We start from the raw sequence: 27,392 nt of genomic DNA, 5'->3' as shown, positions 1-27,392 counted from the left end.
TACAAAAACAGACAGTACGTATATTAATAGTATACCAGTCCCTAATCTAGGCTATTAGCTGGACTAATATAACAGCTTCTTCCTCACTGAGTTTCTGTACACTACAAAGAAACTTGGCATGGACAGCCTTAACAGAAGACTGTCCATCCCAAGAGCCACTGTTTTAAAGTCCCAGAACTGTGCCTCTCACATAGAACTACTCAAATTGCCTTCTCTAAATATCAAAGAAGATAAAAGGTGAGGAAATAGATGGACCATGAAAAAAGAATTTCTGCCTGCTGTAAAAGGGAGCAGAAGAAAAACACTGTAGCCACAGCTTTTCAACCAAGGTTTTTCCGGGATTCAGAACAAAGTGCCTAGGAAGTCAGGTCCAAGCACCTTAATTTACACCCCACAATGTGTAAGGGGTTAATGCCACCTGTTTGTGTAATAAATTGCTAGTATTAATATATTTTCAAACAGTAGTTAGACCAACCATAACTTACGAACTTCTGTATTTTCAGATATACAGAATGACCTTTTTTTTTGTTGTTCTGTTCTTAGTGAGGACAGGAATGGGGCGCATTTATCTGAAACAGATTTGTATGATGGAAACATTTCCAGCTGCACAAGTGCTGTAACATCTACACCCAAATTAGCTCATGAGTCAACATATCTCATTTGGTTATTACATTTACTGCATCAATTATCTACAAATGAAGCACAGCTGCGTTGTCAGTATCCCCACGTTCAAGCATCTGCTTAATGAGCTTGCAAGGTACGAAAGATCAGGAGCCCTTGCTGACAACAAATAAAGAGGAAACCCAATCCTCTTGCTCGGGACAGACACTGCCCAGCTGAAATTCCTTTCATTTATGGTCAGTAGTAGTCATATTTTAAGAGACTCTAATCAGGTATTTATCCCAAACATGAGCAGCAGTACCTTCAATTTATTTACTAAATAAGAATTGGGTAAATCTGGCATCTGAATCGCAGTCACCACTTTGCCCTACAGCCCAAGGTCACTTGGGTCATCCTGACAGGGAAGGTGGGGGGAACAAGGTAAGGGACAGAGAGGCTTTTCCAGCAGGGCCATGCGCACTCTGACATTTTGACAGAGTCTCTCTCATGCTTTTCACATTTCTTTCTATGAAACAGGATGATGGAACCATATGCTCCCAGTTTCCCTCAAAGTTTTCTGGAATTTTTTTTTTTTTTTTTTTAAGAGATAGGTCTGGAGGCCTGGATCTACGTAGACTCAGAGCTGGGAATTATCTCCATATATCTACCAGTTGAAAGATTCTCCAAAGATCTCCCCCATTGCCAGTATATATTTTATAGGCACTGGGTAGACACCTGTTTTTAATCACACCTTGAGATCAGAGGAGCCCACGAGGAGTGGCCTGCGAGCTCAGGCCTGGCCCAGAGCAGAAGAAACCGTTGCCTTCCCTGTCTTTTCTGTGTGTTTTCTAAATGATTTCTGAGCCACGTGTGGGAGAAAGGCCTGCCTGGGCTCTCTCTTATATCATGCATGTGGAACTCAAGTCTCGCCATAGGAATGCTATAGAGGAGGACATTTGCTTAAGCTGCTGGTCAGCCGGGGTCTTCCTCATTGCAAATGGATTTGGGCTCGTAAACTACAGAAGATTAGTTTTAAGCCTTCGCGATAGACCTTGCTGAGTAGATGCCAGGTGACATGAAAGGCAGAGGAGGGGCACACCCCCTTTGTGGCCCCACACCCCCCTCCAGATGTCTGGACTCAGAAGGCAGGGTGTCGAGATGGATGTCCAGGGCAGCCAGATCACGAAGACCTAACCAGGGCAGGTTCTAGCTAATAGCAGCCACGTGTAACACACCTTCTCCATCATGAAAAAAAAGAAAATCACTAGAAAACAAGACCCTTTCAACTCGAGGTATAGATGGGATTGTCATTAAGGGGCCAGGCTGCCTCCTCTGGTGGATCTGACCTCTAAAACACAGGCTGGAAAAACTCCCCAGCCACCAAGTCCCTTAGGACCAGGACACAGGATTTAGGATACTGATTCCCTGGCTTAGCAACACGTGGGTTCAATTCTCACCTTGACCACTTTCTAGGTGTGTGAGGAGGATGAGACAATTTCACGATCTGTAAACCAGCGCACGAGTGGTAATTACCTACTGCAGACATTCCATGAACATGAAGCCCTAGGGTGCAGTTGAAGCTACCACATTCCCTTTGGCTATCTGGGTCGCAGCAAAAGCTGGACTTCGGGTCCTCACATGATATGCCCCTTCGTGTGGTTACCCTCGCCTCCTTTCCACTGTCCAAGCTTTCCTGTTACCAAACCCTGGACTTGACTCTCCCTGCTCCCCACAGCTAATGTGGTTTCTCAGCCTCAGTTACGTTAGGAAGATTCAGATAAACCAATTTTGTTCATATCTGAGAATAAATAAACAGGATGCTCATAGTAGACCAAGAGAACACCTTAACCCCAGAGCAGTCAGAACAAAACATAATCAAGGACTCAATTTGAGAGTGGCCAAGACAGGGAGACTTGCTAATGCTAAAAACTTGTGAACCAGACCATCTCTGTCACACTCAGGCTTTCATCTTCTAATCCTTTCAGGATCTAAAGAGAGGCTGTCCAGTCAACCAATGGCAGTTTCAGGGGAAGCAGCGATGGCTGTGGCTCCTGTCCTGAGATCCCAAATCCCACTGTTACCGCAGCAATGACTGTCCTTCACCCTCTCTTTGCACTGCTCTTCCAGGTATTGATACTTCAGAAAACACTTTAGGCTTTGGGATGCTTCAGGCAATTTTCTTTTGCCCATCCCAATTACCTTTCCCTCATTTGTCTTCTCAATCCCCACCAAAGATGAGGACCAGAGTTTGGGATATGCCATCAACTAAATATGTGTCCCACTCCCCCAGATTCATATGTTAAAATCTAGCCCCAGTGTGATGTGTTTGGAGGTGGGCCTTTGGGAGGTGACAACATGTCATAAAGATGGAGCCCTCATGAATGGGATTCGTGCCCTTAAAAAAGAAGCCCCAGAGAGCTCACAGCTGTCTAGTGCAGAAAGTGCAGCCTCACCAGACACTGCATCTGCAAGCACCTTGACTTCAGACTTCCTCTCCAGGACTCAGAAATACTCCTCTGTTCTCTATAAGCTACCTAGTCTATGGTATTTCTGTGTCAGCAGCCTGAAAGCACAAAGACAGGATGCAAATAGCAAGGCCACTAGCATTAGTATCTGTCACCTCTGCCCAAGAGATAATAATGCTAGTGGCCTTGCCATTTGCATCCTGTCTTTGTGCTTTCAGGCGTCTGTCACCTCTGCCCGAGGGGCTTCCCTATTAGCTCAGTTAATAAAGTATCCGCTTGCAATACAGGAGATCTGGGTTCGATCCCTAGGTTGGGAAGATTCCCTGGAGAAGGAAATGGCAACTCATACCAGTATTCTTGCCTGGGAAATCCCATGGACAGAGGAGCCTGGCAGGCTCCAATCCATTGGGTCACAAAAGTCAGATGTGACTTAGCAACTAAACCACCACTACCACCTCTGCCCAAGCTTCACACATATTCTTCTTGGCACAATTTCATTTTATTTTTGCAAAAGAATAAACTCTATGCCTGGAGGCTTAGTTAACTGGGCTGTAGCTCAGAGAGAAGTATGTAATTTGATTTTCATTGACACCCATGTTAAAGTGTTGGTTAATGATAGTAAAACACCCAGAGTTTACATTCCTATTCACAAAGGGTTTAAGAATGAGTCCCCCAGTGTTTTCCTTCCCATTATCATTGTTTTATAGCATGTAATTTCACTCAACTTAAAAAAAAAAAAAGTTATTTTGACTCCTTTTGATCTGTCATCATGGGGTTGTTTTCCTTCTCGCTCCCACACCAAAGTGTACAGAGTCTCTCCCTCCACCCTCATTGCATGCTCACACCCACATACACACACACACACACACACACACACACACACATTCCATGTAGACCTGCCCTTCAAACACCAAAAACAACAAGATCAAAAAGTCGTAAGTGGAGCAGATGTTAAGTGGTCCCCCTGGACTCCTACTTAACCCCTTCCAGAGATCTGGCTGGAAACTGACAAGGAATTGATTTGGTGAGGAGAGCAGAAGGCTTGGTAAACATGACCTCACTCTTCTTATAAATCTCTGAAGTGAAGGACAGTGCAATGATTCCATATAACTGCCATCTGCTCCTGGAGAATGGGACACACAACTGCTTTTCACAAAGTAACTTTAACCGTGAAAAGACTTGGTTGATTAGAGTTACTTATGATGGAACGTAATGAAATTTGATGTTGCAGACTGGAAGTGTTTTTGTTTGTTTTGTTTCCTTAGACCTTCTTCTCTTCCTACTCTAGTTCAGTTCAGTTCAGTTCAGTCGCTCAGTCGTGTCTGACTCTTTGCGACCCCATGAATCGCAGCACGCCAGGCCTCCCTGTCCATCACCATCTCCCGGAGTTCACTCAGACTCACATCCATTGAGTCAGTGATGCCACCCAGCCATCTCATCCTCTGTCGTCCCCTTCTCCTCCTGCCCCCAATCCCTCCCAGCATCAGAGTCTTTTCCAGTGAGTCAGCTCTTCGCATGAGGTGGCTGAAGTACTGGAGCTTCAGCTTTAGCATCATTCCTTCCAAAGAAATCCCAGGGCTGATCTCCTTCAGAATGGATTGGTTGCATCTCCTTGCAGTCCAAGGGACCCTCAAGAGTCTTCTCCAACACCACAGTTCAAAAGCTTCAATTCTTCGGCGCTCAGCCTTCTTCACAGTCCAACTCTCACATCCATACGTGACCACAGGAAAAACCATAGCCTTGACTAGACGGACCTTAGTCGGCAAAGTAATGCCTCTGCTTTTGAATATGCTATCTAGGTTGGTCATCACTTTTCTTCCAAGGAGTAAGGGTCTTTTAATTTCATGGCTGCAGTCACCATCTGCAGTGATTTCGGAGCCCCCCAAAATAAACTCTGACACTGTTTCCACTGTGTCAGACTATTTCCCCATCTATTTCCCATGAAGTGGTGGAACCAGATGCCATGATCTTTGTTTTCTGAATGTTGAGCTTTAAGCTCTAGAACTACTATCAAAACCCAGGTGTGGGAAATATCTGAGGAGAAGTCATGGGGCCCTTTTATCTACCTGACAGAGATACATGGGGAATTTTAAGACCTAGTGATTATAAATAGGCAGGAAATTAGCATGAAGGAACTTTTCCATATCTTACCCTCCAAACAGAGTTGTTGTTGTTTAGTTACTAAATCGTGTCTGACTCTTTCGTGACCCCATGGGCTATAGCCTGCCAGGCCCCTCTGTCCATGGGATTTCCCAGCCGAGGATACTGGAGTGAATTGTCATTTCCTTCTCTAGGTGTGCATCCCTAATTTATTATATTAGACTGAGGCCATATTGTGTTGGCCTGCAATGCTTTCCTACAGTGAAAAAAAAAACTGCAAACCATTTTGAAAGGCCTCAAAAGGCATCTTCTCAAATTGCAGCTCTTTCCAAAACAAAGGGAATATTACCCAAGTTGTATATACACAATAAGGATGAAAACGGAAATTTTCCAAGGATGTTTGGTTGGAACAAGCTTACAAAATATTGACAGTAACCAGAATGATCAAGTTAGTTTCCTGTAATCAGATAACTTTTGACTTCAGTTGAGTGGCCACTTGGTGAAGGAGCAACTATGTTTGCAAATCAAACATAGATTGCAACCTAACATTGGACAACTTTCCAACTCCCAGAACCATAGTTCTAGGGTTACTAAATAACCCTCCAAGGTGCAAGCAACGTCCTCACCTTAAAAAAAAAAAAAAAAACCTAGAGAAATTCTCTTTCCGTGTGGCTTTAGATTCATGCTTTTTTTAATCAAAAGCATTTGATGGGCATTAATTACATGTTTGTCAGAAATTCTAGGATGTTTCAAACATTGTTCTTTGAAAGGGAGTATCACGTTCAAGGGCACTGCCAGTCAACAGAGGGTTTAATTGCACTTTTACTTCACCTTTTCCCCAGTGTCAGGTGATTCAGGGGTTGCATGCGAGCTGACAAGCAGGAGCAATGGAGAGTCTATGGGGGATGACAGACAGAGGGGTTTGCAACTTTCAAAGATGTGGGCTGCCATATTTCAGGGGCAGGCCCCAGTGACGTGTCTGCTTTCATTTAATTGTCCGTGAATGCTTTGGTCCCAGGGATCAGTTATGGGGTTTGACATCTCTCAAGGTTCTCCAGAAACCCATATCCAAGCAAAAATGTGCCAAACAACAACTTAATCATAACCAGAAGATGGGGCACTGCCTGATGGGCCACTATAGGCACCCCACTCCTGAAACCCAGTCTGCTGCCACTATTGTTTCCAGGAGGCAGAAAGCAATCCTGTAGGAGCGGGCCTAACAAGAAGAAACCGCAAAGATCCAGGTTCCAAACGTAATACAACAGGAACCACCTACACTCTAGGAGTGCAAAAGGGAAGAACAAACCTGGTTCCATTTTTTTTCTTTTACTTTAACCTTCGCATTCAATTGTTTTTTGCTACCGGATAGTCACTAAAAGAATGCTGCCTACAGCTTCAAGTATAGATAATGGCTCTTCTCCAGGAGCCCCGCCTCCCATGCCTGAGCTTACACTGAAATAACCTTTGTTTAGCTCACAGAAAACATCCTGACCAGGCCCACCTGTGAATGGCTGCAGGAAAAAGGAAATGAACACATCCCCTCCAGAGTCTGGTCAAAGCCAGGAAAGATCTGCAACAACTTGACCATTTTCACTCTACATCCTCACTTGGCCCTCTTTGCTCTCCAGAAGAAACTAGCATCCAAACCTACGCTAGATGGCTCTTTGGGTGCACCACCTTCTCAGTGTGCTGACTTTCCAAATAAAGTCACTATTACATCCCCCAACAATTCATCTTTTGATTTATTGGCCTGTCATGTGACAAGAAGACTTCCCTGATGGCTCAATGGGTAAAGTATTGGCCCACAATGCAAGAGACACAGGAGATGCAGGTTCGATCCTTGGACTGAGAAGATCCTCTGGAAAAGGAAGTAGCAACCCACTGCAATATTCTTGCCTGGAAAATCCCATGGACAGAGAAGCCAGGTGGGCTATAGTCCAAAGGGTTGCAAACAGTCGGACACAACTGTGTAACTAAGCACATACACATGTGGCAAGCAGTATAACCTTGGACTCAGTAACAGGTGGACTGCAGAGGAACTACAGTCTTGGGTTCCATCCTAACCAGCCCATGTCAAGTCTGGCCAGTCTCTGCTTTTCCTTTGGACTGATTTGTATAACACAGTTGGCACGGCCACTGATTATGGTGACAGACCCTGCCTCTTCCATCCTCGGTGCCTTGGCCCATGCTCATTCCTCCCCCTGGAATATCCCCTAGAGTTCCCCATAGCTTCCTGCTGAAATCAAAGTCCCAGTTCAAACCACATCTCTCCCAAGAGCTTTCTTAACATCACGTAGGTGTCATCTGGGGTCTCTTTCTCCTCGGAGAAGTTAACCTCGTGATAACCATGAATTCCTGTCACTTATTTCTTCCCTTTTCACTATAGGCAAAATAGCTTCATTCTGCCTCATTAGAGCCAGAACATACAATTCAGTCTAGGGAAATGTATTTATATTCATCATTTAATAATCTTTTTAGGCATTACTGAAGATTTAGCAATTCTTAGGAATTGCTAGGAATTGCTTAGGAATTCTTAGAAATTATACTGAGAAGCATACAACCTTGCATTGCCTTCTGGCTCCATGTCAGGTTCTCCCTCCCTCCTTCCTTCTCTTCCTCTGTACCTCTTACAATTAAAATTTTTAAAAAATCTTGCTTTGTCCTGACTGCTGCTGCTACTGCTGCTAAGTCACTTCAGTCGTGTCCAACTCTGTGCGACCCCATAGATGGCAGCCCACCAGGCTCCCCTGTCCCTGGGATTCTCCACACAAGAGCACTGGAGTGGGTTGCCATTTCCTTCTCCAATGCATGAAAGTGAAAAGTGAAAGTGAAGTTGCTCAGTCGTGTCTGACTCTTAGCGACCCCATGGACTGCAGCCCACCAGGCTCTTCCATCCATGGGATTTTCCAGGCAAGAGTACTGGAGTGGGGGTGCCATTGCCTTCTCCGTTGTCCTGACTAGGGCAATTCATTCAGGACACACCTGATCTCAGCTTCCACTAATGATGATTTGTCAAGAAATTTCTTTTTTTTAATTAATTAATTTATTCTAATTGGAGGCTAATTACTCTACAATATTGTAGTGGTTTTTGCCAATTCTTTTGAAAAAGTGACAGGGTTTCCCAGGTGGCTAAGTGGTAAAGAATCTGCCGGCCAATGCAGAAGACATGGGTTCAATCCCTGGTCTGAGAATATCCTACATGCTATGAAGCAACTAAACCCATTCACCATAACTAGTAAGCCTGTGCTCTAGAGCCCAGGAGGCACAACTACTGAACCCATCTATTGCAACTACTGAAGCCTGCACACCCTAGAGCCTTTGCTCTGTATACAAGAGAAGCCACTGCAATGAGAAGCCAATCCACTGCAACAAAGAAGAGCCCCGACTCGCCACAGCTAGAGAAAAGCCCACACAGCAACAAAGACTCAAGACAGTCAATAAATAAATAATTTTTAAGAAGTAACAGCACTCACCCTGAAAAAAAATTCCTCCCCAAACCATTATTATCAGTTGTGCTGCCTTCAGAATTACTGTCCCTCCTAAAACCCCAAGTTGTGTGCCTGCATGCCATTGATTCTTACATACATAGTCTACTTTTCATCTGAGTTTTCTATGCAAGTGTCTTATTCTTTCATTATTTTGAAAGCACAAACCATGCATATTCACTTCTGTATTCCCTTAAAGTACCTAACACATTGCTGTGCCCATGTAAGACTCCCAGTTTCTAGAATGATATCAGAATAAGAGTAATATGGTGTATCACTCTTCCAAGTAATGTCCAACTAGTTTTCTTAAAATGACATTCCTAGAAGGTAAGCTCAAATACCACCAGTTCAGTTCAGTTCAGTCGCTCAGTCGTGTCCGACTCTTTGCAACCCCATGAATCACAGAACGCCAGGCCTCCCTGTCCATCACCATCTCCTGGAGTTCACTCAGATTCATGCCCATCAAGTCAGTGATGCCATCCAGCCATCTCATCCTCTGTCGTCCCCTTCTCCTCCTGCCCCCAATCCCTCCCAGCATCACTCTCATGTAATTAGAATCCAAGTAGACAGAAGAGCCCATATGTGTTCATCAAATCTGTTATTAAACACATTAATATTTTTAAAAATAATTTATCTTTAGATTCAGTACAAAGATAATTAATATTCTTTATGGTTTCCTGTTTTTCATCCTCTAAATTCTTCCAATCTATCAAAGTCAACTTAGAGTTCCATTTCCTCTACAGAACCTTTTCCAGTCACTCCAATATACTGGTTCTCAGTAGCCAGACAAGACAAAGATCAGGAGGGCATCTCGAGATCTAGGAAGGGAGGAAGACAACACCAAAAGGGAGAAACCAACAACAACCATCAGTCCAACTTAAATTTTCCAGTAAATCTGTTTTTTCTCCCCAACACAGCTGTTTATTTTCTTCTATCAGTTTTCCCATGGACTGCTTCCTAAATTTGAGGTCTTGCAATTGCTTACTCTGGCTGTGAATATCCATATTTGCTTCCTGAATAGTCATCTTCTGCTCTCAATCTCTGTTCTCTGGTCCACACACTAGGCCAAAATGGGGACTTTCTCAGTCCAATATTAACCATTTGCATAGAACCAGAAAATTTAGCTCAAATGTCACCACCATATATTATGGGAAAACTTAAAAGTTTAAGCCCTGTCTTATCAACCGGATTATAAATTCTTTGAAGATAGCTCTTCCTTTATGCCCCACTCCACTTTTTAGACAGTGTAATGATAACAATGATAGCATTAATAGCATGTAAAACATAAGAAAAGAAAACTGAGGTCCAATAGAAAACAATGCTAATAGGATATTTACATCTCCTTGATAAACATTTGCAATGAAATTAAAAGTAAATAATATTCTCAAAGACAATACATGTAACCCTCTAGGTTATTTCTTCTCAATAATTTTACAAAATTATCAGAGTGCTAGAAGCAGACGTATTCATCTCACTTCAACTTTTCTGAAATAGGCAACTTTACAGAAATGCCCTAAGCCCCCAAATATAAGAAAAACATGTCTCTAGCCATATAGGAATCTTTATAAATCATATATATGATTTATAAGATGCACACACATATATATAGTTTAAGATTCCATTACTATAGTAACAGCTTTTTCTTGCCATCAAAAATGGAGAAGGAAAGTTTATGAGGACCTATATCCTCTTTTCCTTGTTACTAACAGTCCTCTGATTGCTGACCCAAAAGAGCTAGTTCCCAGACCTGTACTTCACCTCGCATAAATATTGCACAAGCTAAAGTCACAACATTATGGTGCCAGAAAGAAACACTGAAAAAGTGTGCAGCATTTATCAGGTTGATTTTCTGGCAAAGACAGGCGAAATATCTGTTTGACAAGAAAGCTATAGCTTTCAGCAATGAAAATGCAATCTGGTTTGTGAAGTTAGATAATTCCTCCCCTAGATAGGAAGGAGCTGCTTCCCTACCTATAATACTCATATCCTTAGCAAATCATGGTTCAAATAGTATTCTTTCAGGTCCAGCATGAAGCTTGGGAGATCCAAGGGGTAGAGGACACAGCTATTGCTAGTCAGTTCAATGGAACCAACAGTAGAAACCGTCACAGCCCCACACTGACGTTGGCTTTGCACTTGCTATTGATTATATAGTACTCATTACTGCTGCCAGAGGGACTATTGCTCCCATATGATTTCACTTACAATGAAGATTTCTTCCAGGTACTTTTGGAAATATTGCCAAGAAATCCTGGAGAATATCAAGTTATTACAACAGAAAGATCAGCAATAAGTTCCAGAATCGAAGGTGAATGGTGATTCCAGCAGACTCTCAATCCTGGTTCGCCACACTGCCCCGGTGCACTATCTTCCCAAACATTAGGTGCACATGCTTGGCATTGAAGTAGCTGCTGGAGACACCGAGTCATATTTGGAGGAATGAGCTTAGGCTTGACCTATGATGTAACAGGAATTTTCTTCATACTCAAGAGGAAGGAGGGAAATGAGTAAAATCTGAAGGAAATTTTATCAAGAAAAAAATAACCTCGATTTTTGTCCTCTAAGCTCTCACTAAGTCACAGTTCACCACATCAACTTACTAGTTGGTAAACTTAAATTCCAATATGAGATACAGGTTAAATAATGGACAGTGGGCCAGCAAACTCAGTCTTATGGGTAAGTAAGTTGTACTGTTGTCTCTTCTCCTTTAATTGAACCTATAGTCACAATAAGGGAACCAAATTTTCCCTAGCAAATCAAGTCAGTACTTCGATGGTCTCAGTGTGTGGAACCATCAATGTGATCACCTCATAGTCAATTAGATTTGATATAAAGTTCCCCAAAGGACTCAATGACTGTGTCACCATTTGCCTTTTGCTACACCCTACAGTTCCTTAATACAAAAGGATGGCAACATCTACTTCTTCAGGGAGGCAATGTGCAAGCTAGTAATGGCAATGCTTTTGTGCGTGTGCTCAGTTATGCCTGATTCTTTGCAACCCACAGACTATAGCCTGCCAGGCTCCTCTGTACATAGGATTATCCAAGGCAAGTGTAACGGGTTGCTATTTCCTTCTCCAGGGGATCTTCCCAACCTAGGGATTGAACCCACATCTCCTGTGTCTCCTTGCACTGGCATGTTGGATTCTTTACCACTGAGCCACCTGGGAAACCACTAATGGCAAAGGTATGTATAAAGCACTTCTCATCTATGATAATGAATGTTTCAAAGTAAAGAAAATTATATAAATTGTAGAGTTGGTATCAGTGGGTTAAATTCTGACCAGACTCGAGAAAGAGAGAGAGTTTGGATGCATGCTACTTCAAATTCAGATTTATTTCAGAGAACGTCTCCAATTGGTATGTTGTGAATAGAGTGACCAGCTCTTTCCCGTTTTCCTAGGACAGCCTCTGTTTTAGCACTGAAAGTCCCACATGCTGGAATTCCAGTTAGACTGACCAATTTGATCCAGTTTGAGATTGTGTCAGTTTTAAAACTTAAAAGTCCTACCTTCCAGAAATCCCATCAGTCCTAGGAAAATTGGGATGGTTGTTCACCCTATACATGACACAAAAAGTAAAAATGCTATAGACATATATTTGATCCATCTTAAAAAATGTGCTTTTCTGGTAGACTTATATGTATGCATAAACAATAATACTAGGCAAATACAGAACATACGAACACAGTACTAATCATTTATTTGTGTAATCTTCATAATAAGCTTATAAATAAGATAAGCAATATATTTTCCCAGATGAGAAAACAGGGGGCAGACAAAAAACATTCTCAATTTATTATATATAAAACATAAGATAGACCAAATAATATAGTGACTCAAGGATAAGACACTTCTGTTTTCTCTCAGCAGTACAGGGATCAGGAGATGGCTAGGATTAGTGAGGAGCTCTGTTGCATGTGATCATTCAGGGACCCAGGCTCCTCCTACGTTGTTGCTCTATCTCCTTCTCTACACTGCGGTCCTCACCGGCCTGGTGGGAGGCGGCTCCTCAGGGCCACATCACTGTGTTCAACCCATCAAAATGTGTACAGGCAAGTCTTGTGGGAGGACTGGCTGTTTCTTTAAGGAGGTGACACTGATATTTCACATATCACTTCCACTCACATTCCTCCGGGAAAACATAGTTATTTGCCCACACCTCATTTCAAAAGAATTGTGAAATAGAGTCCCAACCTGAAAAGTGACGTGTTCCATTCTTCTATTTTCAAAAGAAGGTAGGGGAAATGCATACTTGGGTATTACTAGTTGTCTCCAAAGATTAAACAGCTGGTGTTTAGAGCTATTAGGATCAGAACTCAATTCTGTCAGTTTCTAAAAACTACACTTTTTCCCCTCATGCCTTGCTACCCCTAGAACAACTTTTTGCTGTTGTTTCGCCAGGAAAGATGTCAGCCAACGAGAGTGCTTCTCAGAGCTTATCTTAGGGAAAACAAGCCATTCTAAACACCCAGAGACCACCTTTCCTCCCAACTTCTCCTGAATAAGGCTTAAACAAACTATACCCTTTCACTCAAACTCTCACAGAGCTCTGCCTCTTGAGTGTGAAGTGAAACCCCAGGCCTGTCTACTTCAGAGAGTGATGTTTATACAGAGATGTGAGCAGCAGAGAGCACAGAGGTTCTGTTAGAAAAACAGAAAAATACAATGAAGAGTTTCTCTAACCAAGGCACCCAGAAAAGAGAAGGAGGCATGTGGTGGGTGTATTGATGATGAAAGTCTCCTAGTACTATGGAAAGGAGACAGCTTAGGACTTGGCTTTTACTGGTAACATTACCCATAGAGAATATTCCTGACTCAAAAGTGACTTGGGTTACTTTTTAGCCTTTTTGATCGCTTCTGAAGGTAGCATGAGCCTTAAGATGGAATTTCACTTTGAGTTCACCCTAGCTTCTGATGCCGCTGGACAGACCTAATGTACACAAGACAAAACTATCTGTTGCCACTGTCACTCATCCCGTTTGGTTTTCTCATTATTTGCAGCCACTTCCAGGTCCTTCCCTGTATTATGGCTCCTTACTGCGCCCCTTAGAACTCCAGCCTCTGTAACACCAGCTTTGCAGCTTGCTGTGAGGAGGTGAGGACTCAGTAAGGATGGGTCTGCAAAAGATTCACCCCTTAAAAAGGGACAACATAAATCAGAGGTTTGTTGCTGGAAAAGATATCAGGGAAGAATGTTAACTGCATTTGTCCCACTTAATATTAATACAGCTTTATAGAGCCCTGTGGAATAAATGCACATTCATACAATGATGCACACACACACTCATGCACAGACAACACATGCCAGGCAGATGAGGGCCATGCCATAGAATGGTGAAGTTGGAGCAACAGCATCAGATGAAACCTAAACGACCAAATGGAGCAGAGGCACCCACCCAGCCCAGCCAACTCAGGACTGTTAATTGAAAAATATTACATCTGTTTGTTTTTGATAATGAGAAAATCAGAGGTCTCTGAACCATTTATTTATATGATTAGTGGTTAAAATAAAAAAAATCTTTCCAAGTGGCATACATTTCAGTAATAAGTGGGATTCTGTATATCGGTGCCCATGCCTGTCAGCATCTGTTTACACATTCTGTAGACATCACATACACAGACACACACAGACACAGACACACACACACACACTCACACACACTCACTCACTTCCTTGCCATTCAAAGCCACGTTCAGATTCATTACATTCACACCCAAGACTGATGAGATGTATCTTTCAACTGGGCTCTCTATTAAATAAAGCATGATGTGGGCAGAGCAATTTAAAAGTTGTAGACTTCTGAAGTCACAGAAAAAGAAAAAAATGTCCTCACATCCTCTAAACACATCTCTAGGGTACCTATGTCTAATATTCTGAAGTTAGGGCAATTTTCTTTGCTCCAGTAGAGGCATTTAACAATATAAAAATATTATCCACACAATAGAAATAAAAGCAAAAATAAACAAATGGGACCTAATCAAACAGATGACCTTTTTCACAGCAAAGGAAACCATAAACAAAATGAAAAGACAACCTACAGAATGGGAGAAAATATTTGAAATGATACAACTGACAAAGGACTGGTTCCCAAGCCACACAAATGGCTCATACGATTTAATAACAAAAAAGACTATATTTTGAAGAGATACATGCATCCCTATGTTCATAGCAGCACTATTTAGAATACCCAAGACATGGAAACAACCTAAATGTCCACTGACAGATGAATGGATAAAGAAGAAGTGCTACATATATACAAGGGAATACCACTCAGCATAAAAGAGAATGAAATAATGTCATTTGCAACTACAGGGGTGGACCTAGACATTATTGTATTAAGTCAGAATGAAAAAGACAAATACCATATGATGTCACTTATATGTGGAATCTGAAATATGACACAAATGAAGTTGTGCAATCCCTATCAAATCACCAATGGCATTTTTCACAGAAGCAGAAACAAACAAACAAACAAAAAAAGCACTTTAAAACTGTATGGAGACACAAAAGACCCTGAATAACCAAAGCAATCTTGAGAAAGAAAAATAGTACCGGAGAAATCAGGGTTACTGACTTCAGACTATATTATAAACCTATAGTAATCAAAACAGTAAATACAGTACTGGCACAGAAACAGAAATATAGATCAATGGAACAGGACAGAAAACCAAGAAACAAACCCACACACCTCTGGCAAATTAATCTATGACAAAGGAGACAAGAATATACAGTGGTGAAAAGGCAGTCTCTCAATAAGTGGTTCTGGGGAAAGTGGGCAGCTACATGTAAAGGAATGAAATTAGGACAAATTCTAACACCATACACAAAAATAAACTCAAAATGGATTAAAGGCCTAAATGTAATGCCATAAAACTTGTAGAGGAAAACATAGGCAGAACACTCTGACACAAATTGCAGCAATATCTTTTTTGATCTACTTCCTAGAGAAATGAAAACAACAACAAAAACAAACAAATGGGACCTAATTAAACTTAAAAGCTTTGGTACAGCAAAGGAAACCATAAACAAAATGAAAAGACAACTCACAGAATGACAGAAACCATTTGCAAATGAAGCAACTGTCAAGGGATTAATTTCTAAAATATACAACTCATGCAGCTAAATACTAAAAAAAATAAAACAACCCAATCAAAAGACGGGTGGAACTAAACAGATATTTCTCCAATGAAGACATACAGATGGACAAGAGGCACATGAAAAAGTACGTAAAATCACTAATTATTAGAGAAATGCAAATCAAAACCACAATGAGGTACTACCTCATACCTACCAGTCAGAATGACCATCAAAAAAATCTACAAACAATAAATGCTGTGAGGGTGTGGAGAAAAGGGAACCCTCCTACACTGTTGGTGGGAATGGAAACTAGTATAGCTATTATGGAGAACAGTATGAAGGTTCCTTTTAAAACTAAAAATAGAGTTGCCATATGATCCAGCAATCCCATTCCTGGTTATATATCCAGAAAAAAAACCATAATTCAAAAAGATACATGCACCTTAATTCAAACAACCTCTCAAGATGGCAGAGTAGAAGAACACGCGCTCATCTTCTCCTATGAGAATTCCCAAATTGCAACTCGCTCCTGAACAATCATCAACACAAGAAATTTGGATCCCACTAAAAAAAAGATGTCCCGTGTCCAAGGACAAAGGAGGAGTCCCAACAACACAGTAGGAAGGGCAAAATCACATTTAGAAATCAAACCTGATACCCACCACAGACACTTGGAGGGTTCAAACAAAACTTTATGCACACCAGGACCCAGAGGCCCCACAGAGACTGAGCCAGACCTGCCTCTGAGTGTTTAAGGGTTTCGTGCAGAGCCACAGGCCAGCAGTGGCCTGCCGCAGGGGCAGGGGCTCTGGCTGCAACAGACCTGGGAGGCCCAGCATGTGGCATAAATCTTCTTTTATGAGGAGGTCGCCATTAGCCCCACCATAGAGCTGCCAAGAAGATGACTCACAAACTGGAGAACAATTAAATCAAAAAAGTTCTTGCACTGTTGGAGAAGTTCTAGGGCCCACAATAGATCCCCCAACCTGAGGATCCAGCAAAGGGACAGAGAACCCCCAGGGAAGGCCAGTGGGGTGTGACTAAAAAACTTCCACAGGACTGGGGAAACAGACTCTTAGAGAACACAAAACCTTGTGAACACCAGGACCCAGGAGAAAGGAGCAGTGACCCCCACGAAAGACTGAGCCAGACTTACCTGTGAGTGTCCAGGAGTCTCCAGTGGAGGCATGGGATGACAGTGGCCTGCCATGGGGTTAGGGACACTGAATACAACAGTCCTGTGAGCCACGGGGTGTGCTGGCATAAGTCCTTTTGAAAGAGGTCACCATTACAGGCCAAACTACAGTCAGGGAACACAGCACCCCCATCAACAGAAAACTGTATTAAAGATTTACTGAACATGGCCCCACCCATCAGAGAAAAAGCCAGATTCCCCCACAGCCAGTCCCTCCCACCAAAAGCCTCTTATCCTTATCTATCAGAGGGCAGACATAATGAAAACCACAATCACAGAAAACTAACCAAACTGATCACATGGATCACAGCTTGTCTAACTCAGTAAAACAATGAACCATGCCTTGTAGGACTACCCAAGATAGATGGGTCATGGTGAAGAGTTCTGACAAAATGTGGTCCACTGGAGAAGGGAATGGCAAACCATTTCAGTATTCTTACCTTGAAAACCCCATGAACAGTATGAAAAGGCAAAAAGATAGGACATTGAAAGATGAACTCCCCAGGTAGGTAGGTGCCCAATATGCTACTGGAGAAGAATGGAGAAATAATTCCAAAAAGAATGAAGAGGTTGAGCCAAAGTGAAAAAAATGCCCAATTGTGGATGTGACTGGTGAAGTAAAGTGACTGGAAGTAAAGTCCAACGCTGTAAAGAATAATATTGCATGCTGCTGTTGCTGCTAAGTCGCTTCAGTCGTGTCCAACTCTGTGTGACCCCATAGACAGCAGCCCACCAGGCTCCCCTGTCCCTGGGATTCTCCAAGCAAGAACCCTGGAGTGGGTTGCCATTTCCTTCTCCAATGCATGAAAGTGAAAAGTGAAAGTGAAGTTGCTCAGTCGTGCCTGACTCTTCGCGACCCCATGGACTGTAGCCTTCCAGGCTCCTCCATCCATGGGGTTTTCCAGGCAAGAACCCTGGAGTGGGGTGCCATCACCAATATTGCATAGGAACCTGCAATGTTAGGTCCATGAATCAAGGCAAGTTGGATGTGGTCAAACAGGAGATGGCAAGAGTGAATGTCAACATTTTAGGAATCAGTGAACTAAAATAGACCAGAATGGGTGAATTAATTCAGATGACCTATGGGCAAGAATCCCTTAGAAGAAATGGAGTAGCCCTCATAGTCAACAAAAGAGTCAAAATGTAGTACATGGGTGTAATCTCAAAAACAACAGAATGATCTCTGTTCATTTCCAAGACAAAGCATTCAATATCACAGTAATCCAAGTCTATGCCACAACCACTAATGCTGAAGAAGCTGAACAGTTCTATGAAGAGTACAAGACTTTCTAGAACTAACACCAAAAAAAAGATGTGCTTTTCATCATAGGGGACTAGAATGCAAAAGAAGGAAGTAAAGATATAGGAGTAAAGGCAAGTTTGGCCTTGGACTACAAAATGAAGCAGAGCAAAAGCTAACAGAGATTTGCCAAGAGAATGCACTGGTCATAATAAACATCCTCTTCCAACAACATAAAAGATGACTCTACACATGATGTCCATGTCTACACATGGACATCACCAAACAGTCAATACTGAAATCAGATTGATTATATTATTTGCAGCCTAAGATAGAGAAGCTCGATACAGTCAGCAAAAACAAGACTGTGAGCTGAGGACTGTGGCTCAGATCATGAACTCCTATTGCAAAATTCAAACTTAAATTGAAGAAGGTATGGAAAACCTCTATATCACTCAGTTCAGCCAGTTCAGTTCAGTCGCTCAGTTGTGTCCAACTCTTTGCAACCCCATGAATCGCAGCACGCCAGGCCTCCCTGTCCATCACCAACTCCCAGAGTTCACTCAGACTCACGTCCATCGAGTCGGTGATGCCATCCAGCCATCTCACCCTCTGTCGTCCCCTTCTCCTGCCCCTAATCCCTCCTAGTATCAGAGTCTTTTCCAATGAGTCAACTCTTCACATGAGGTGGCCAAAATATTGGAGTTTCAGCTTTAGCATCATTCCTTCCAAAGAAATCCCAGGGCTGATCTCCTTCAGAATGGACTGGTTGGATCTCCTTGAAGGCCAAGGGACTCTCAAGAATCTTCTCCAACACCACAGTTCAAAAGCATCAATTCTTCGGCACTCAGCTTTCTTTATAGTCCAAATCTCACATCCATACATGACTACTGGAAAAACCATAGCCTTGACTAGATGGACCTTAGTCGGCAAAGTAATGTCTCTGCTTTTGAATATACTATCTAGGTTGGTCATAACTTTTCTTCCAAGGAGTAAGCGTCTTTTAATTTCATGGCTGCAGTCACCATCTGCACTGATTTTGGAGCCCAGGTATGACCTAAATCAAATCCCTTATACAGTGGAAGTGACAAATAGATTCAAGGGATTAGATCTGATAGACAGTGCGCCTGAAGAACTATGGACAGAGGAGACATTGCACAGGAGACCATGATCAAAAACATTCCCAAGAAAAAGAAATGTAAAAAGGAAAAATGGTTGTCTAAGGAGCCTTACAAACAGGTGAGAAGAGAAGCAAAAGGCAAAGGAGAAAAGAAAAGATATATACTCATATGAATGCAGACTTCCAAAGAATAGCAAGAAGAGATTAAGAAAGCCTTCCTAAGTGATCAGTGCAAAGAAACAGAGGAAAACAACAGAATCGGAAAGACTAGACATCACTTCAAGAAAATTAGAGATACCAAGGAAACATTTCATGCAACAATGGGCATAATAAAGGACAGAAACAGTATGGACCTAACAGAAGCAGAAAATATTAAAAAGAGTTGGCAAGAAAACACAGACGAACTACACAAAAAAGATCTTAATGACCCAGATAACCACAATAGTGTGATCACTCACCTAGAGCCAGACATCCTGGAGTGTGAAGTCAAATGGGCCTTAGGAAGCATCACTACAAATAAAGCCAGTGGAGGTGATGGAATTCCAGTTGAGCTATTTCAAATCCTAAAAGAGGATGCTGTGAAAGTGCTGCACTCAATATGCCAGCAAATTTCGGAAACTCAGCAGTGGCAAAGGACTAGAAAATGTCAGTTTTCATTCCAACCCCAAAGAAAGGCACTGCCAAAGAATATTCAAACTACCACAAACTGCACTCATCTCACATGCTAGCAAAGTAATGCTCAAAATTCTCCAAGCAAGGCTTCAATAGTACATGAACCGAGAATTTCCAGATTTTCAAACTGGATTTAGGAAAGGCAGAGGAGACAGGGATCAAATTGCCAACATCCGCTGGATCATTGAAACAGCAAGAAAATTCCAAAAAAACATCTATTTCTGCTTTAGTGACTATGCCAAAGCCTCTGACCATGTAGATCACAATGAACTATGGAAAAGAGTTAAAGAGATGGGAATACCAGACCACCTTATCTGCCTCCTGAGAAATCTGTATGCTGGCCAAGATGCAACAGTTAGAACCGGACATGGAACAACAGACTGGTTCCAAATTGGGAAAGGAGTACATCAAGGCTGTATATGGTCACATTGCTTGTTTAACTTCTATGCAGAGTACGCCCTGCAAAATGCTGGGCTGGATGAAGCACAAGTTGAAATCAAGGTTGCTGGGAGAAATCAATAACCTCAGATATACAGATGAAACCACCCTTATGGTACAAAGTGAAGAGGAACTAAAGAACCTCTTGAGGAAAGTGAAAGAAGAGAGTGAAAAAGTTGGCTTAAAACTCGCCAGTCTATGTTCGATACAGGATACAGGATTCTTAGGGCTGGTGCACGGGGATAATCCAGAGAAATGATATGGGGTGGGAGGGGGTTCAGGATTGGGAACTCATGTACACCCGTGGCAGATTCATGTCAATGTATGGCAAAACCAATACAGTATTGTAAAGTAAAATAAAGTAAAAATTAAAAAAAAAACTCAACATTCAGAAAACTAAGATCATGGCATCCAGTCCCATCACTTCATGGCAAATAGATGGGGAAACAATGGAAACAGTGACAGACTTTATTTTCTTGGGCTCCAAAATCACTGCAGATGGTGACTGCAGCAATGAAATTAAAGGGCACTTTCTCCTTGGAAGAAAAGCTATGACCAATCTAGACATCATATTAAAAAACAGAGACATTAACTTGCCCACAAAGGTCCATATAGTCAAACCTATGTTTTTTTCCAGTAGTCATGTATGGATGTGAGAGTTGGACTATAAAGAAAGCTTAGAGCTGAAGAATTGATACTTTTGAGCTGCGGTGTTAGAGAAAACTCTTGAGAGTCCCTTGGACTGCAAGGAGATCAAACCAGTTAATCCTAAAGGAAATCAGTCCTGAATATTCATTTGAAGGACTGATGCTAAAGCTGAAGCTCCAATACTTTGGTCACCTGATGTGAAGAACTGACTCAGTGGAAAAGACCCTGATGCTGGGAAAGATTGAAGGCAGGAGGAGAAGGGGACGACGGAGGATGAGATGGTTGGATGACATCACTGACTTGATGGATATGAGTTTGAGCAAACTCTGGGAGTTGATGATGGACAGGGAAGCCTAGCATGCTGCAGTCCATGGGATGCAAAGAGTCAAATATGACTGAGTGACTGAACTGAACTGAATGTTAATACCAGCATTATTTACAATAACCAAGACATGGAAGCAACCTAAATGTCCATCAGCAGAGGAGTAGATAAAGATGTGGTATATACATACAATGGAATATTATTCAGCTATTAAAAAAAGAATGAAATAATGTCATTTGCAGCAACATGGATGGACCTAGAGATTGTCATACTAAGTGAAGTAAGTCAGACAGAGAAAGACAAATATCCACATATTGCTTATATGTGGAATCTAAGAATATGGCACAAATGAACTTATTTACAAAGCAGAAATAGAGTTACAAATGTAGAAAACAAACTTATGGTTACCAGGGGGTAAGAGTGAGGAGGGATAAATTGGAAGGTTAGGATTGACATAAACACACTAGTGTATATAAAACAGATTACTAATCATGACCTACTGTATACCAGAGGGGATTCAACTCAATGCTCTAATGATCTACATGAGAAAAGAATATTTAAAAAGTAGATATCTGCATATACCCAGTACATTTTAAATCAACTATATTCCAGAAAAAAAATATATATATATATACAAAGAACTCATACAATCAACATCTTGATAATAATAACTTGATAATAAAAATAGGCAGAGGACCTGAATAGATGTTTTTTCAAAGAGGATACACAGGCAACCAACACATGACAAGATGCTCAACATCACTAATCAGGAAAATCAAATCAAAACCAAAATGAGATACCACCTCACACCCATGAGAATGGCTATCATCAAAAAGACAACAAATAACAAGTGTTGGCAAGAATGTGGAGAAAAGGTAACTCTAGTACACTGTTAGATTATAAATTGATACAGCTATTATGGAAAACAGTTTGGAGATTCCTCAAGATTTCAAAATAGAATTGTCATAAAATCCAGTGATTTCACGTCTGCGCATTTACCCAAAGAAAACGAAAACCCTAACTGGAAAAGGTATTTGCACAGCAATATTCACTGCGGCATTATTTACAACAGCTAAGATATGGAAGCAAACCAACTGTACACTGACAGACAAATGGATCAAGAAGATACAACACACATACATACATGTGTGTGCCTGCATATACTGCTATGTATGAAGTGAAGTGAAGTCCTTCAGTCGTGTCCGACTCTTTGCAGCCCACCAGGCTCCTCCGTCCATGGGATTCTCCAGGCAAGAGGACTGGAGTGGGTTGCCATTTTGCAAATGTCAAATCATTATGTAGTACATCAGAAACTAACATAATATTGTACATCAACTATATTTCAATAAATACAATAAAATTTTTTAAATAATAAATAACACACAACAGATGTCTTTTAAAAGGAGTGCTATGCAATGGTTCTACTGGGCAGAGTCTCGGTGCCCTGAGATTCATCCTCTTCTTTTGCCTTAACACCTGCAATACAGATTATCAGACACATCATCAGACAGGGTATCTTATACCTAAGGGAAATATGAGCTCACAGGTACTGCTGCAGAACAAATTTGTAATGTACAAACTGAGAAACTCTTCAGATGACAGAAGAATAAAGAGATAGAAAATATAAAAGAGCATCTTTGATCTGTGAAACAAGGGAAAACTGTCTATAACGGGATAATGGGGCTTTCAGAAGGAAGGACAAAAATAAAGAGGAGAAAATGTTTGAAGAAACATTGAGGATAAATTTCCTAGAAATAAAGCTCGATAAAAGATCTGAAATTTTAAAAACCCACAGAATATATAAGATAAAGTACACCTCTATCAAGAGGTATAATTTAAGATTAGCAAAGACAAAGCAAAAATTTTAAAAGCATCTAAATTGAAGAAGCAGAGCACCTATTTAAAAAAGAGAAGAATCATATCATAATTATACCCATTAACCTTAATACAAGGTACAAGAAATCAGTGGAGCAGTTATTTTTAAAGTACTGAAGAAAGATCCATTCAAAACAAGATTTTTTTTCAAACAACCAAATTGCCATTCAAATATGAGCACATAATTAAATATCCTTGGGCACACAGGCTTCCAATGCACATGCACACACACACAAAATAAGAATGTGTACTTTTGAAATACATTCAGAAATATAAAAATATGGGAAGTAATGGATAGCAAATTTCTTGGTAAGACATATTGCTATGCAAGCAATTTTTACGGACAACGAAGAAGAGAATGTACAACTTTAATAAACTAGAAATAAAATTCTGGAATATATCACCATGACAGAACTGGTGGAGATAAGAAATATAAGAATGAATATAAATATTCTCTTGTGAAGAGAAGTATGTAAATATTGACATATTTAAAGAATCAGTGGAAATAAACATGAGTCTTATGATGAAGGCAGCTACCTGAAGTAAAAAGTATAGAACTTTTCAAAAAACAAAAACATAAGTTCCAACTATCCAATGGAAGACAGGAAAGGGGGGAAACAAGAATGGAAAATCTGAATCTGTTACCCTTCTCAGTTTACCTATCAGGTAAGTCATGTAATTCTCCAAAGTCAAGAATATATTCTCATGTCAACTTTTAGTAGATTTTTTGCTTCACTTTTCATACTTAAGACTTTGATGCACCTAAAATCTTTGTATATGGAACCAGGGCTGCATCAGTTGTTTTTTAATATGGAAAGAAAAGCATCAGTTAATGAAAAGATTATCTTATCCCTAATGTTCTTCAGTGCCACCTTTGTTTTAAATCAAATGACACCACCATGAACATCTCTTGGACGTTCCAGGAATATATGTCTATCCTGGCACCAAAAACATGATGCTTTAATTCTACAGCTATGTAACAAATCTTGATATCGCCTAACTTTATTCTTAAAGAAAGTCTCAGCTATTCTTGGGCCTCTGAATTTCCATATACTTTTTCAAGTTAGTTTGTCAACTTCTATACACACACACAGAGAAACTTGGCATACTGTTAAGAATTATATCTTTACGCTGAGTCTTTCAGTCCAGGAATATGACATGGCTATTTATTTAGGGCTTCTTTTAATTTCTCTTAATATTTTTCCTTTTCTGAGAGCTCATAAATTTTTGTTAGATGAACTTCTATATAGTTGCTTTTTTGGAAAACTGAATAATTTTTATTTTCTAATAAATTATTGTTAATATACCCCGTACATAATTTTGTATATTGACCATTTATTTGGCAAACCTGTTAAACTAATATATTCTTCTAAATAATTTATCTATAGTATCTTAGATTTTCTACAATGCATTAAGAGTTTTATTTCTTCTTCTATATGCATTATTTTCTCTTTTATTTTTCATTGTTATTGAAGTGGCTGCCTAGGCTCTTTAATGCAAATGTTGAATAGAAAATGGTGACAGTGGATAAATTTGTTTTGTCTCTTATTTCAAAAAGGAGACAGAGCTTTCAGTATTTCACCACTGAGGGTAATGTTTGTTAGAGGTTATTGGTGGGTACTCTTATCAAATTGAGGAAGTTTTGTTCTATTAACAGTTTCCTAAAATTTTATGATCATAAGAGAATATTAATTTGTAATGGACTTTCTGCATCTGTGGAGATATTCTTATAACTTTCCTCATTTGTGCTTTTATACAATATATTATATTGTTTGATATTTTAATTTTGAACCAACCCTACATTTTGAGAACCAAAAACAAAAAAAAAACAAAAAAAAAAAAACATGCAAACAAAATTGGTCCTGATCACTAAGTTGTGTCCAACTACTGAGACTGCACGCACTGGAGCCTGCCAGACTCCTCTGTCCATAGGATTTTCCAGGCAAGAATACTGGAGCAGGGTTGCCATTTCCTTCTCCAGGGTATTTTCCCAACCCAGGGATCGAACCCAGGTCTCCTGCACTGCGGGCAGATTCTTTACCAACTGAGCTACCAGGGAAGATCTTGATATATATCAGTATCCTTTTTATAGATTGCTGGATTTAGCTTTCTAATATTTTTTAATCTATATTCATGAGTGTGGTTGGCCTGTAATTTAACTTTCCCATAATGGCTATATCAGATCATGTTATCAAGATTAAGCATGAGCTTGGTCCAGAAGAGTGAGATTGCTTCATGTCTCACAAACGAGCCATCAGCCACCAAGCTGAGGCTGCCTGATGATCCGCGCAAGCAGCAGCTGGCCACGAGATGAAGTGACCATTCATCTAGCTGGTGGCAATGAGTACCTGGCCAGATAGGAGCTGTGGTCTAGGACTGTGGAGAGGGGAGCTGGCCAGGGCACAGATGGCTGAGCAGGCACTGTGACATTTTCTCTCTCATCTGTATGCAAAGCACTCATACTCTTCAGAATAACAGCTTTTGCCTGCATATTCTGGGTTTCTTTTCTAGTAGAATATAACAGAGATGCAATTCTTCACGTGCCAGCCCTGTACTGAGTTTAAAAACTTCCAGCAGAGATGATAAAAATGACAAAATCCATAACTTTTCAAGGTTATCCACCAAATTGTCACTGAATTTACTGCTGTTTCCACTGCAAGGCTCATTTAGCATCATGCTGTATTGACTATCCTTTCATGTTAGTCAACATCAAGCCCACCTCTGTAGCTCTGGGTGCAATGTGGGCTGTGGCCCAGAAGAAGACCAGCCCTCTCCCTGGTGAACATGTTGTAGTGGGTATCTATTGTGAATATTATAAAATCACTCTTGGTTGGAAATATGAACTTGCCTTTGCAAGCAGCACCAATGAAAGTTTATTACTGAGCTTGTGTTCAAAGACAATGGTTGAGAGTGAAAACTTTCCATTCTGAGTCCATTTTTGTGAAAGAGACTGTAAACAAGATGGAAACAAAGTATGCTGGATGACAACATTTCTTGAACTTCAACTTCACTAGCAGCAAACCTCATGACACTCTCTATGGTTTCTCTGGTTATTCTCGGATAAGATAGCACCTTCTTGTATTAATATATATCGCCTCATTTATGAAACTATGTCTAAAGTTCCTAATGAACTTTAAAGTAAAAAAACACGTTTGAGAGAAACAATGAACTGATGCTTCATCCATCAACTATCTTCCTTTAAGCTGTTTTTTAATGAAGAATTTGGTTATGCATGAAAATGCCTTTGGGGGCTTCCCCAGTGCCTCAGAGGTAAAGAATCCTCCTGAAATGCAAGAGATAAATGCCTTTACTAATGTTCAACAGATAAAATGATAATTTCTAAAGAATACTGGAATGAAGTCTCTTTTATATAAAAATGTTTCACCTCTATCCTTCGTTAAAGGCAATGAAGTGTTGTAATTCACACAACAAAAGCTGCAAACGCTGTAAATTAAATGGGCATTCATCTTGGAGATTAATTGTTAAAGTTACAGTGCCAACTTAAGTACCTTTCAGGACCTATCACTAAATTTATGCATCAGTGTTTCTATTTTTTTTTTAATTTTATTTTATTTATTTATTTTTTTCTTTTTTTTTTCTTTTTTAAATTTTAAAATCTTTAAATTCTTACATGCATTCTCAAACATGAACCCCCCTCCCACCTCCCTCCCCATAACATCTCTCTGGGTCATCCCCATGCACCAGCCCCAAGCATGCTGCATCCTGCGTCAGACATAGACTGGCGATTCAATTCACATGATAGTATACATGTTAGAATGGCATTCTCCCAAATCATCCCATCCTCTCCCTCTCCCTCTGAGTCCAAAAGTCCATTATACACAGCTGTGTCTCTTTCCCTGTCTTGCATACAGGGTCATCATTGCCATCTTCCTAAATTCCATATATATGTGTTAGTATACTGTATTGGTGTTTTTCTTTCTGGCTTACTTCACTCTGTATAATCGGCTCCAGTTTCATCCATCTCAACAGAACTGATTCAAATGAATTCTTTCTAACGGCTGAGTAATACTCCATTGTGTATATGTACCACAGCTCTCTTATCCATTCATCTGCTGATGGACATCTAGGTTGTTTCCATGTCCTGGCTATTATAAACAGTGCTGCGATGAACATTGGGGTACATGTGTCTCT

This window comes from Ovis aries, chromosome 2, assembly GCF_016772045.2.
Source record: "Ovis aries strain OAR_USU_Benz2616 breed Rambouillet chromosome 2, ARS-UI_Ramb_v3.0, whole genome shotgun sequence".
Taxonomy (NCBI): Eukaryota; Metazoa; Chordata; class Mammalia; order Artiodactyla; family Bovidae; genus Ovis; species Ovis aries.
Note: the sequence above shows the minus strand (reverse complement) of the source record.